Raw genomic sequence first — 14,743 nt, 5'->3', positions numbered from 1 at the left:
AGTACTCTAAGAGTGGTATCGAGAGGTTTCTGGCAATATAACAACTCAAAATTGCAAATAGGATCTAAGCTAAACAGATAAAATTTAGACACATTCACATAAGATCATATTTATAAATTCAAATTAAATTTTGAATGAAATCCATTCAGAGAAGGTTTGAATAGAATTTCGTCAAAATTCCGACTTTCTGATTCCAAATGAATAAGATAACTAAATAAGTTAAGAGTTCAATATATAAAATTTGGTACATATATTTAAAGCCTAAACAGAAAATGTTTATTAAATTTCGTACCAAATCCATCAAGGAAATGACTATGTTCCTATCTGTACTTTTGCATGCATGTAAGCTCAATTATTCAAAAACGCAATGACTTAAATAAATGAAATTTGGTGTGTAATCTTGTGACAGCAATTGTACATCTATACGAAATTTTGGCTTCAATTAGCAGGAAAAAAAGGAGTCCCAAATACACTTTCAATTTTCTCATACTTATGTTTTTACCGCATGATAGCGATTAATCACCGAAGATCGATCTTTTGTAACTATTTTCAGCATATTGCATGCAGTTAATGCACAAATAATTATTTTCTTTATTATGCTAGAAAATGCACAACACCAAGTGTGGGACTTAGAAAATAAAGATCGGTTCGTTCACTCGTGGCATTCGCGGCCATTCCCAAAGTTCACAATTTCATACGGAGGGATAGAATTAATACATTTATTAGAAAATATGCGAGAAAATTTTGGGGAAACCCCACACACTGATAAATTAACATTTTTTTTAACTAATAAGCTCAGTGACCTTCTTATGTTGAAGAACATGTGAGGCAAATTTCAAGACAGGATAAAAACTGTAGATATGTATAAATGAACAAATAATAAGCTTTCATCTTTATACATAGACAAATAACGAATTTCATTTCATGTGAGTCGCATAAATTATACCGCACCTGTAGCAAAGAATTTGAAAATATTTTTTAGGCTTTTTTCCAGAAAATGTTATAATAAAATATCTTTACATAAAAGTGATAAACATATTCAAAATTAAAAATTAACTTTTCATTTTTGAGGCATATTAAGTAAATATTAATTATAATGCATCATAAATTGTTTGCACATCAGCGTTCCAGAAGAAGGATATCTGGTTTCTCTGTCGTTCTATCGCATTCTTCCAAATATCTGCATTCATTTTAACACTTAGAAAAATCTTCGTTTACTTAACCATTATCAGATTCCAAAAGTTTTCCAGAAAAATTCTTCGACCTAACAGATCAATTAAACGGAAATTTTTTTTTACTCTTCTTCCAATTTAACTCCAGTCATCAATCTTAATCTGCGGAGTCGTTCGATAATATCGATTTCAACGGAAGAATTTCCAAATAATAAGAGGCATTAATTATTCATTTTAGAAAGTGAAGTTGAACCGCTCGCAGCGGGGGAAAAATCGATGGCTTAAATTAAAGGGATCGCTCGACTTTAACCAAAAACTGCTAACGCGCTTTCGGAAATCAAAAATTCTTTGAGAATCCAAGCTGATATTCAGTTGGCTCTTTGTACAATAGGCTAAATTAAACGGAAATTGACTTGAAATAGCATTGAATAAAGCCTATATCCTTTCTATTATTTGTTTTTAGAAATGAAGGGAAATTAAATAATAATTTAAGAGTTTAAAAATTATTTCAACCAGTTAGGTTTGAAGAATTTTAATATTCTGAAGAAATAACAGCACGTTAGTATTTCAAGGAGGATCAGACTTCTCGGATTAACTGGGCATCAGAGTTTGTGATAAAAATTTATCTCCAATGTGCCGGATTGGAAAAGTATTCCAAAATTGAAAAAAATTGTCCAGGATTTTTTTTTATTTTTTTTATTTTATATTAATTAATATTATGACAAGATTTAAATAATAAAAACCGTGTCTTTTCTCCGAAATTCTTTCTAACTTTTATACTAATTTCGTCAAATGAAACTAAACTTATGTAGGGAAAAAAAAGAACAGAAAACAAAAATAGTAGAATATTATTTATGTTTTTTTCTTTCTCTTTCCGCTTTTTTTAATAATATTTAGCTTTTTATATTGTTTATAAATTTTATTTTCTTTACTTTTTAAATTTAATTTAACATTTTTCTTTTCTTTCCAAGATGGGCTTATTCTAAGGCCTTCCAGATTCGTGTTAAAAATTTTGATCGCTTAAAAGTTCGACATATTTTTATTTATACTACTGAAATTAATTTTATTATGCCATTATACAATGGACTATTGGTAAAAAGATTCAATTAAATTTTGAAGAGGAAAGTAAGGTTGTTTTGATCTAAAAGAAGCTTTGAGATCAAACAACAAATGGAGAAACTCTCCTTGATCAAATAAGAAGCTCAAAGAATATCTTCCGTATATAACTGAAATAGTGTGTGTATATCTTTTCTAATAATGTAATGGAATATATGCATTTGTTAACAAAGTTGTCTCAGATGTACTTTGGAAGATGAAAGCGTGCACCTTATAAAATGGACTGTTAGTAAAAAGCCTGAATTAAATTTCGAAGAGAAAAGTGAGGTTGTTGTTGTCTAGAAGCAGCTTTGAAATCAAACATCAAGTGGAGAAGACTTTCCTCGATCAAACATCAAGTTCACTGAGCATCTTCATTGGAATAGTGAACGTATGACTCTTCTAATAAATAATAGAACGTAAGCATTCATTAGCAAAGTTTGCGCAGACATACTTTGGAAGATGGAAACTTGCACTTCCTTGCATTTTTTTTTTTTTTGAAACTTTAATAAAAATTTTATTTGGTGAAGATTTCAAAGTCGTACTGCAGAAGTGTTATGGTATGTCACTTAAATGCCCATTCAAGCATGTCGCCCTCAATATCTCATAATGGCTCAATGTTATAATATCTTTCTGCAAAGCCTTAGGTACTCTAAAGAAAGTTAATAATTAAATACCGAAATTAACGGACGCAAACCTAAACTGGCTAGACTTATTTCCACAGCAAATTTTAAATGACAAAACGGAAACCAACTTTCTAAAAATGTTAGTATTTCTACATCTCCTAAGTTATGTTACAGTAATTATGCTTTTAAATAGTCATTTAGCTGCCTTCAGGAAGTAGGAATTTTCAGGAAAAATTCGATTAGAATTGCAGTGAACCCACGTGCTTAAATATCAACAAATTTTGATATTCAAGATTGTTTTCTTTTAAGAGAATAACCAAATAATAACTCAAGAACTATACTTATAAATAATATTTTTCTTTTATGTCAAAAATAATTATTTTTGACAATACATAATAAGAACTTTTTCGGTGAGAAAGATTTTAGGTTCGAAAGTAATGTTTTAATGCATTGATTTTTGCTGTAACTATATATTACAAAATTAATAGTATATCCTATTCTGATAGTTTTGGTTATTTAGCTTTTTTTTTTTTTGTAGATGGATAACAGTTTGGAAAAAATATACAGTATCTGATCAAAGCATTGCAGCTGAAATGGTTCCTAATTAAATCGAGTTTACAACTGTAAAAGAATATCAGGCATATTTAAAAGTCAAAGTTTTAATTGTTAAGAGAAATTATTTTAGGGTGTTTTTTTAAATCTAAATAATATTAGAAGGAGGGGCTTCACGTATGATGATTTACTATATGATGGCACTGAAAAAAAAAAAACCTTAGCAGTGTCAAAACATGTATTTAATAACTTTTTCTTTCTATTTCTATTTTTTATTTGGGGGGGGGGGGTCTTTGTCCTCAACTCGCTTTCGCTCACCAACCTGATGTTGTCCATTACTGTATATGATATTCGTTATTCCAGTTAGCAAGTTTTTAAATTCCTTTGGCCCATTTGCTTAGTGCTGGAAGCTTAATCTTCCCGTGATGATAACATACGCTTACTGAACGGCCTAATTCCGATTCAAAACTCAAAGCCCCACAACATTCCTTGCTCAGATCTATAATATCTAAATATTATACAAATGTTTTTTGTTTTGCTGCCGACGTAACAGTTTCGCGATAAACTATTCTTCTCAAATTGGCAGATTCTCTCACGGTCTTCCCTTGCATTTTTTTCTTCACCTGATATCGCTGGACACCCATTACTATTTAAAAAGGCAATGCGGGGTTACCACGTGTATTGCTTAGGTATTCAGACGATTGCTAGTCGAAAGACAAAAAGTTTTCGGTTCTCAAAACCGGTAAACAAACCGGAAAACAACTCATTAATGTCGCCACAAATGATATGCCTAAAAGTAGAATTAACAACTAATAGTGTTTAAATTAATTTGGTGTTAATTTGGGGCCAATTAAAGCTTTTTTTTCTTTACCATTTTGCTGTCAAATGCTATGACTTAATATTAATGTTCATTAAATATTTTAAGCAATACTTTCAAAACAAACCTCAAATATTATTGGTAGGTGACTCGCTATCTACCAATTACAAAGCGAATAAAACGCAATGTTTGCATTAAAAACGACATGAGTGTCATGATACAACTGTCCTCAAGAAGATTTTCTAGTTTCACAAGAAGAGCTAAACTTCAGAAGATTAAAGAAGAAAAAAAAGATGCAATTGATCGTCCAATGGTACATTCCATTAGTACAAGTGTTATAATCTTTTTTCTCTAAAGTTTTAAAGAGCAAGGGGATGGGTCAAACTTTTCTCTGGAAGAAAAAGTTTTTAGCGTGTCAGACCCACGCCTATATTGACGCAAAAACCATCCATTCGTGAACTCCAATAGCAAAAAGAAGCGTTCGCAAGTTAGGCCAGGAGTCTTCCGGCCGACTGCTTCGGGCATGTACACTTAGCCACAATGTCTCATATCCCGTAGAAATCTTTCCTTTGCCCAATCTATTTCTCGGTCTGGGGTCGGCGCTGGGAAAATATATATCCTCTGGAGCAGGATGGGGGCTTCTTTACCGAGAAAAGAGGGCGCAAGATCAATATTAGGACACAAACCGCTTCGCTCTCTTGACCGACAAGCTTCCAGACATTTTGGACCGATTTCTCTGCCACCTAAAAAGTTTCTTCCTTCTCTTCCATTTCTTTTTATTCTTGGCCTCTCATCTTGCTCGATTTCCTTCTTTCCATCATTTTCATCTTTCTTTTTCCTGTCCCTGGTTGCCTCTTCAATCATCGAGAAATCTTTTTTTTTTTTTTTTCCTTCTCTCTCTCTTGTTCCTTCCTTCCATTCGCTAAATACCCCGCGGATTCGGATTTGTGGTTTCTTCTTGTCTTCCGATGTGATCTTCTCTTTCTCTCTCCCAATTTTTTATTTTACCCTCCTTTTTTTCTGTTTTCATCATAGATCTCTTTCCTCTTCTGATTGTTTTGTTTGTTTTTAATTGCGATATGCCAAAGATTTGGATAAGTGAAATCTCCAGTGGCCAAATGAATTAAAGTCAATGCTAATGAGTTACAGAAAATGCAAGAATTGTTGTTTAGTCGTTTTCTTGGAAATGCAATTATTTCAAATAGAGCAGAATAAAATTTCTTTCGTAATAATTAGTACTATATAACAGATTTCAATATCGAATGTGAATTCTTTGTATTATTGACGATACAAATTTATTTTTTTCAGGTAGAGCAGAATAAAATATCGTTAGTAATAATTATCATGGAATAATAGATTTCAATATATATCATAAGTTCTTTGTCTTATCTACGTTACAAATTTATTTCAAGTAGAGCAGAATAAAAAATAAAAAAACGTTCGTAATAATTAACTTGGAATAACAGATTTCGATCTTTAATGTAAACTCTTTCTCTTATCTATGTTACAAATTTATTTCAAGTAGAATAGAATAAAATTATGTTCGTAATAATTAGCATAGAATAACAGAAACGGAATAACATGGAATAATTCAATATCTAGCATTAGTTCTTTATCTTATTTATGTTGCAAATTTATTTGAAGTTGAGTAGAATTTATTTCCTTTCTCAATAATTAATCATCTTCAGTATCTATTACAAACTCTTTATATTATCTATCTTATTTTATACAAATTTGAGATTATAAAATCAGAGAATAATACTGACAATAAAATTTAAGTCAATATCTTTTTTCTACTACTACTCTAGAATTTTTTTTTTTATTTCACTCGAGATCCTGATTAAATTAGCTTACACCAGGAAATAGAATTGAGTCATTTATTCTTTAATAAAATCCTGAATTTTTTTCAGATTAGGATGCCAAAGCTGACATGAAAAACAATTTTCACAACGCAGATGCTGGAAAAGCCTACACTGACTCAGCCTATATGTGGCTGTAGAGCCAGTCAGAGAGAAAGTTGGTAAAAAGTCTTTTCAGGATGTGACATTTTATAACTCAAGAAATTATTTAGACAGAAAAAAAATGAAAACATAATCCCATTTTTATGCATCTCTGCATTCTTATCCATCCATCTTATGCATTCTTATGCAACAAATTCCGTGCTTTTTCCATAAAAATGGTATTTTAAATGTGTGGGACTGTTTCATGTAGGGAACGCATTTAAAGTCAACATATTTAAAGCATATTTACATTAGCACGCTGCTTCAAAAGAAGGAAATGAAGCATCCGTAATAGGAAATGAAGCAGCGAAAATTAGTTAAAAAATCCTTTTATTGAAACTAATTTTCCAAAATGTGTATAATTTGATTACTAATAAAGGATTTATCAAAATGTATATAATTGGCAATATTTGAGGATTTAGTTTCAATATACAATTTTGGTAAGTCTTGCCAAAAGAAAATATATCAATATAAAATTGGATATCGGTTAACCGGGTTTTGGATCATCCGTGTTAAGCGAGAGCCCATTCAGATCGAATAATCAAGGCTTTACAGTACTTAAATCCCATTGTCTTCTGTATTGAACATTGATGCACAAAAGCATGAATAAGGAATATCAATTAATTTGCTTGAAAATTATGATTGCAATTTTATAAATCTAAAAATGAATTCTTATGTACAATCTTATGTATAATCAGGAAGTTTAGGTAAGGGATTCAATGCCACTTTCATCGTCATAGTTCAAAAATATAATAGCTCCCATGGAGTTCTCAAGTGGAAAGTTTGCCTTCCAAATCAAATTGAATTAGCTTTATATGATCAAAATCTTAATAAAAAATATGTTTTTATTGTAAAACAAAACCAAAAATGTCTAATCTTTGATGAAAATAGCAAAATAATTAAACAAAGTTCGAAAAAGGCATGACTATGAGGATTTGCATTATTAGTTGAACTCCATGTTACTTAACTCTCAACAAAAATAAACTGAGGCAAAACTAACTGAACTTATCCTATTGTTTCAATTATTTGACGAATCCTCTGAGGGTAACTACAAAGTTTGTAGAAATGAAATTTTATGGAAATAAAATGAATATAATAGGTGGTAGTCAAAATAATGTTTCAAGCATTTCTGCTTATTCAATATCTTATGAATCGTAAAATTAAGCGATATGCCTTTCAATTTGGATTTATATTAATGCATGCGCCTAGATATCAAACTTTTCATGCAATATTTAATATAAAATTTATTTTCTCCTCTTGTTTTAGAAATATTATAGATCCTATGCATAAAATTCAATAATTAATTCGTAATAATTAAAAATATAAATAAATATTTGCAAAAGTTTTAATATTTGAAGTGTGGTTTATACCTTTTAATTCCATTTTAGGGTTGTTTTAGTATAATGCATTTTCTAAGTCTCCCATTTTTCATTATTTTTAAAATAGTAACTAAATAATAATGCCCAGGAAAAAATATTTTTAAAGTAAGATAATGTTGTAGTATTCATACCACAAAAATGTTTTCAATCAAAGTTACAAGTAATTTCAATCTTATTTAGTAATTTAGCGAGTTTTGAATAAAACAAATGCCACATTGATGAAAATTAATTATTGTAATAAATTTCAAAAATACCTATCAGGCTTTAAAAAAAACATTTTTAAAATCAATAAACCGCCTCCTAGCATTCAAAAACTGATAATTATGTCCACAAAGTTTCTGAAAAAGACTGACGAATATAGACAGTATACAGTATATTCCTTAGCCAGTATATGATGTATATAAAACTTTTAAAAAACAATAGCATAAAAACAGTAAAGAACATATTATATAAAAAAAATTAAATTTTGATTTTATTATAAAAATATTATTGCTGGACAATTTAATTTATTTAATAAAATGTTTTTAAACTGAAGTTAGAGTCATACGAAATTACCTCATTATAAAAGAAATTGAGTTTCTAATGCAAAAGAAATCTGCATACATTGAATAGTTTCTCACATCCAGAGTATGTCTTAACACAAAGATTTTTCATTTGAAAATATTTATATGGCAATATAATCTATACTTATATATAAAGCTCAATGTGTGTGTGTGTTGGCGCTCTACAGAAAAGACCATTTGACCTATAGCTACCAAATTTGGTGCATGTATATCTTGGAGGTCGGAAATGTGCACCTGGGGTCCCTTTTTTTGAATTTTTAATTAGAATTTTAATTATTAATTAAAAACTAACTTTCCGCCAAAAAAATCTTTTCATTTTCCCCACCGCTAAATGAGTAAGGGTTCAGTGTTTTTTCCCCAATAGTGATGAGGCTAGGCTTAAGATTTTTCGGTTGATTATTTCAAACGATTCTGTTTATTTTCTTAGTGTTTGATGCATTTAAAATAAAACATTGTTAATGAATCGATCTTTCAGATTCATTCTGAAGTACTTTTGAATTAAAAGAAAACAGAATAAAGGAAATTAAAAATTTCTAATCTGCATAGCGTTACCCCAACTGGCGTAGAAAAACTCACGCATTTGCGTTACCGTAACTGGCGTTGAAAATTCACGCATGCGCATTGTGTTCTGATTGTTGACATGACAACCGTTATCGACGGATGATTTAAATTATTTTTAGATTAGTTGCATGCTTTTGTAATTAAAGTGTATTTATGTTAGTTATATATTTTTTGTATATGCTTATAATTTTAAGTCCATCGTTTTTAAGTAGTTTTTTTAACCCGTTTTCAACCGATTATTTTAAACGATTCGTATTATTTTCTTAGTGTTTGATGCATTTAAAATTAAACATTATTAATTAATCGATCTGGTCATGATGAATCTGAGAAAATTTTGTTGACAAATTCTTGAAATATTACATAAATTAAGAAAGATATTCTTTAGTGCCCATAAAGTTTAAACGCTCAATGACTGTTTTCAGTAATCATATTACAAAAAAATACTTTGTTTCAATAAAAAATATTATTATATTAATTGCAGATTAATCCTTTCCTCTTTAATTGAAAGTATAAATTCTACGGGAGCTAACATAAAATTAGGGAGATACATATTACGTGACATATACGACTGAAGGCGTTTATAATATTATGAGTGAATTATATGACTATCAAAATTTGAAGTTTTAAACTATTTTGATGAAGAAGCTATTAAAGTAGGAATTGCATAAAATATTTAATTATTAAAATTTTAACAAACATTAAGATTGGCGAACCGGCTGGTCGCCAAAGGCGGCTAGTATTATATAAAATAAATAGAGGTGGACTTATCTAGGAGTTTTGCAACTCTTTCAACCTTACAAAACAATCATTACATAGCATTCGTATTACACGTACACAGCAAAACATAGAGGTCAAATTGATCTCTATGGTTTATAAGTATCTCTATGGTTCCATCTAATGTTTTCAGTAATTTCCGAATTAAATTGGTAAAAATTAGGTGAATTCAATTAGTGAATTAGGCTTAAGAATCAACCATGACTATGTTACGTCAAGAAATTTGAATATTAAGGTAGTTTAAACCTTTATAATGCTCGTATCAGCGTTCATAGTGTAAAGAACGTAAATCAGAAATTTCAAACGATTGAAATCCACTTGTTATTATCTCCTCATGTCATGCTAGGTCACCAAAATAGTATTGACGACTTAACATCTATTGGCGATATGAAAAGAATCTATATAGATTTTAATCAATTGAAATTTCAATATCCTTTTCTCTGTAAGAGATAATATTAATTTTTTTTTTTTTGCCACTTTAAACATTATTTATAATAAAGTAGCAATGATTAGACGTTAAATTTATACTTGAAATAAAACTTGACTCAGTTTCAACAAATAATGATTGCAAATTACAAACGTATGCATTGCTGTTTCAGAAAATGATTCCATTTCAAAATCTAAGGTGAAATTAATCATGAATTTTTTCTTAAAGATTTGTTATGGATTAAATATAGAAAAAAATGTGTGATTGATAATATTTTAAATTTGCCATATGAAGAATCACCTTAACTCAAGTTTAGCTGCAATTGGCTCGTTCTATCTGCGTCTTTTATATTTAATAGGACGCCAACCTATGTTTTCCATCCGTTCACTCATACGATCTTTCAAGGGCATCAATTGGAAGATAATCAATCAATAAATTTTAAAACATCATTATTCAAAACCATTAATCAATATCCCTAGATTCAATTGCCAAAAGAAACTTTTTGTTATATTTTTTCAAAGCAAAGGTTATCGCACTAAAATATCTGCAACTTAAAGGGTGAATTTAAAACAGCCAATGGTTTGGAAGTTTACGGAGTTTACAACGTGCGGATTCGCCTTTCTAAAGAAAATAATCAGTCTTTTGATATCCATTTCACAGCCAAATTCTTTGATTGATTAGAGGTGCGATTTTTCAACGTCTGACGAATGAACATTTTGACAGCGGTTTCATCAATCTTTTTTCGAAAAAGAAACCTCCCTGCCTAGATAAGGAGCTAGGAATAAATAAATTTACAAGACGTTTTGCTTGCTAAAAATCGATTATATGAAGCATTTCACTTTTCTATGATTAGGCGTCTTAAATTTTAGTAAATGATGTAAGAAGAAATCATGACATGACTTTTTCTCACTAATTCTTAGTGAAATTTTAAAATTAATTATTATGACACATGAAAAAAAAATTTTCAAATCATTACAGATATGAATTATTAAGTGCTACATATGAGTGATGTAATTTTTACTCAATTATGTTAATGAATAGAATTAAATTAAAATTCCCCAAAACCTAAAAAAAAAATGGTTAAAAAATTTGTTTGGGGCACTTAATTTATTTATTGTAATTAGAATTATCAGTTGGAAAATTAGGACCAAACTGTTCGTTGAATTTAATTTTTTTTTTAAATTAATCAGTCAATAATTTCAAGGCATCGTAGAATTCTGATGAAAGTCATCAATCATTAAAAGGATTTATATCTTTGTTTTTTCAGATGAATTTTTAATTATGCAGCATATAATGTTAATAAAGGTGCCATAAATTAACTTTATTTTTATACAAAATAACACTTTTTGATGTTACTTAACACAATCTTATGAAGATATATTCGCTTAAAAAAAACTCATGTAATGGAAATATCTAAGAATGAAGTATTGTCATGCACTGACAATGTGCTTTTTTAAAAATTATTATTATTAATTTGGCAATTCTGCTAGGAAAAACACTTGATTTCTTATTTCATTATTACATGATGATATCTATATTAATTTTTGCAAAAACTGAAAATGAAATCCTTTCGTTGAAAAAAGGGCAAGAGGGTTAGAATTAAAACATGACTATTGAGGGTATTATAAGTGCGTAAACAACTGGCTATAAGAGCATCAATATTCGTAAAAAAGTATTAAATATTCGTACACTGTTAATCGTACCTACTCACAGGAGAAGAACAGAACACACAACACGGGTAAAAATTATTATTATTATTATTTTGCCTTTATCTGCACCTGGATGAACAAATTAAACAGTATTTCTGCATTCTGCATATAATATTGCCAACATCAAGTGCTTATTATGACATTTAAAATTCATAATTAATATGCATTATTGATATGAAAGCATTATTATATGGTGATGAAGGAATTCTTGTAATTCAGACGTCGTTATTCTGGGAATTGTCAGTTTATATTCCTCCATATTTCGCTTTTTGTAGCATGCGTCTTCTTATGTTCTGAAAAGGCATATTTTAGGTTCTTATGACTGTTTATTCTTTATCTAAACTATTCTGATTAGAAATAGTTTAATTCTAACCATCTTGCTCTAATCAATAATTCAATATACCAAATATACTATAATAAAAAATTGTTCTTTACTATAGAAAAACTGACAGGCGTGAAATCCAATTTTTAAAATTGTTTTCTCCCGATCAAACTAAATTTCAAAAAGTTTTAAAAGATTTATTGTGATTTCAAAAGATTTAGTTTGAGTTTGGCTCATATTGAACTTGTTCAGTGTTTCTTCAGCTGTCAGTTATGACCCACAATAGGTTCATATAACAAACATGAAATGAAATAATGAACAAACAAACGAGGAAATTTCTCAGAGGTCCTTTTAGGTCTTTAGCTTTTTAACTTAGAAAATCTCACTAAATTTTTTAAAATAATTATTTCTAATTTAATTATCTCTTTCTTTCAATTATTTAATTTTAGATTTTTGATTTTGGGGTTACATTTTTTTCTACACAAAAAAAAAGGAAAAAAAAATCACCTTTTTTTTAAAAAAAATATTGCAAAGGTTTTAAATTATTTTACACTGTAACAACTTTAAATCACTAAAGAAATAAAGTAAATCGCTTTGATATTCATATTTTTAAAACTTTTTATTTAATAGATTTAAAAATCTGTTTATCAAAATTTGAATATTTTTTTGCACAAACTATGTTGTTTTTTTTTAAATATCAGAATGAAAAGATATTAAAATATTGATAACAAACATGCAACAATTATTTAATCAAAATGAAGAAGTTCCTATCATGGAACAACAGATGAAATTCTTATAATATTTAAAAAATAAACTTGATAAATGGCAAATTTATATTTACAAATATATTTTACATGAAAAAAAAATAGTGCTTCGAACTCATGTACAAATGATATAAAAATGGATATCAATAAATCATTAATCATTTCAGAAAAAAGTTCAAAATCATTTTTAAAATTTTAAATTAAAGTATTGACAAATCACATTGAATAAAAAACATAAATCAGCAACAAATTCTCCCCCCCCCCCCCACTTCGAATTTTATATAATAAAGACTTCCTCCCTTCAACATTTTTTATCAATATATATTAATTATTTGCATATTATAATCATCTTATGAAGGAAAAAAAATCCTTAATGTATATTTTTTGCTAATATCCCAGACCTACCTGTTTTACCATTTCCGCTGGCAGCATCGAACAGTAGTTTAATCAAGTCCCACGTAGGGTGGCGCTAGGATCGCGGCAGGTGTTGCTAATGTGTTATCCGCCGCCGGTTCTAATTCCCTTCATGTAACGTCAGCTAATAATGCACCTTTCGAACTAATGACTTGAGCCTAATAACGTATTAATAACAACGTTAGCCGCTTGTTTTCAACGTTTCAACACCTTCTCGCACGCGACGCGCACAGTTAAGTCTTGGTCCAAAGTCCGCCTCCCAAGTTTCCCAAACAGATGCGACTTTTGCGTAAATTTGATCGTTATCTTTTTTTCTTAATCAAGGAAGGAAAAGTTTGAGCGGCATCTATTCCACTCTTCTTTTTTTTTTTTATCTTCATTTGTTTATTATTATTTTTCAACAATACGTATACTTAAAAAGAGATGGAAAATTTTATATTAATGATCGCGAAAAGAATATACTTATTTCTCTTTTGGAAATTATGTTTTTGAAGAGAGGTGGTATTCAAAAACGCATCATCTCTTTATTTTTTTGTTTTTGTTCTTTTTAAAAAGCGACGGACAAGTTAAGTTCAAAGCAGAGGTTAATTTTGTATTCCTTTCAGTTCATTTCATTAAAATTCACGGCATGGTGCATTCATAGAGGAAAAATATGGAGAAAGATTTTCCTGGAATATACTCGAACACAAGACACTTTCTTTCTTTTGCATTTATAATTTTTAAAAATTGTTTGGAAGGTACGTACGTGCATAATATATTATTGAATAAGTGTCTTTTCCCCTAGAAATTACATTATTTTCGATGAGTATATACCAAACCAAATTACCGAATAGGCAAGGTGAGCAATTACTTTGGTGTGCACAAATTTGGAGTCTCGAGATTTTTTCATTAATTCTTGTTTCTGAATTTTCAAAGTATTTCTATTTTGTGCATTTATTTTATTTAGGAAGACTATGTACTAGAACTTATTTGCATTGAATCAAGCATGGTTTAAATTTCATATCACTATTTTTTGGATTTTTAAAGCATTTACAAATTCGCTTATACAAAAACTCTTTCTTTTTTATTTAAATTCAATTGTGTGAATGAAACATAATATTCTGTGCACAGACAAACTTTTGTATTAGAACATACAGATTGTGTTTAAAAAAATTGTATTTTTTATGTTAAAACATAATATTTTTTAAACATTTTTTTAAAATTATACGTTTAAATTCAAATTTTAAATATTTTTTCGAAATAAGTAAACTAGCTCTCTTAAAGAGGATCCGCAATCAAATGTTTTTCTTTTCCTTTAATTTCGGCTTTCATTCATTTTACTTTAAAAAAATGCTTAATTAAATATTAAATTTAAATTTTTAAAAAAATATTTATTTTAAAAGCTGGGAAAGAAAGAGAGGTTAAAGGTACAGAACTTTAATTGCCTAAGAGATTAATCCGGTATGGATTAATCTAATCAAGAGTAATATATTGTTATGGAAAATATCCGAAAATCCACCTGGCAAGCGGAAGATAGAAACTTCAACAGGCTTAACAACATATGAAAACGCTTTAATCAGCATGGAAAC

At 29.0% G+C, this 14,743-nt stretch overlaps 1 protein-coding gene across 5 annotated transcripts in view; it reads right to left on the bottom strand.

Moving 5' to 3' along the window:
- The window catches only part of LOC129980850 (homeotic protein antennapedia-like), a 788,317-nt gene that overhangs the window by 120,497 nt on the left and 653,077 nt on the right, over positions 1-14,743 (bottom strand). The window lies entirely within an intron of this gene.

This window comes from Argiope bruennichi, chromosome 8, assembly GCF_947563725.1.
Source record: "Argiope bruennichi chromosome 8, qqArgBrue1.1, whole genome shotgun sequence".
NCBI classification, from domain to species: Eukaryota; Metazoa; Arthropoda; class Arachnida; order Araneae; family Araneidae; genus Argiope; species Argiope bruennichi.
This window is presented reverse-complemented; position numbering and strand designations above follow the sequence as displayed.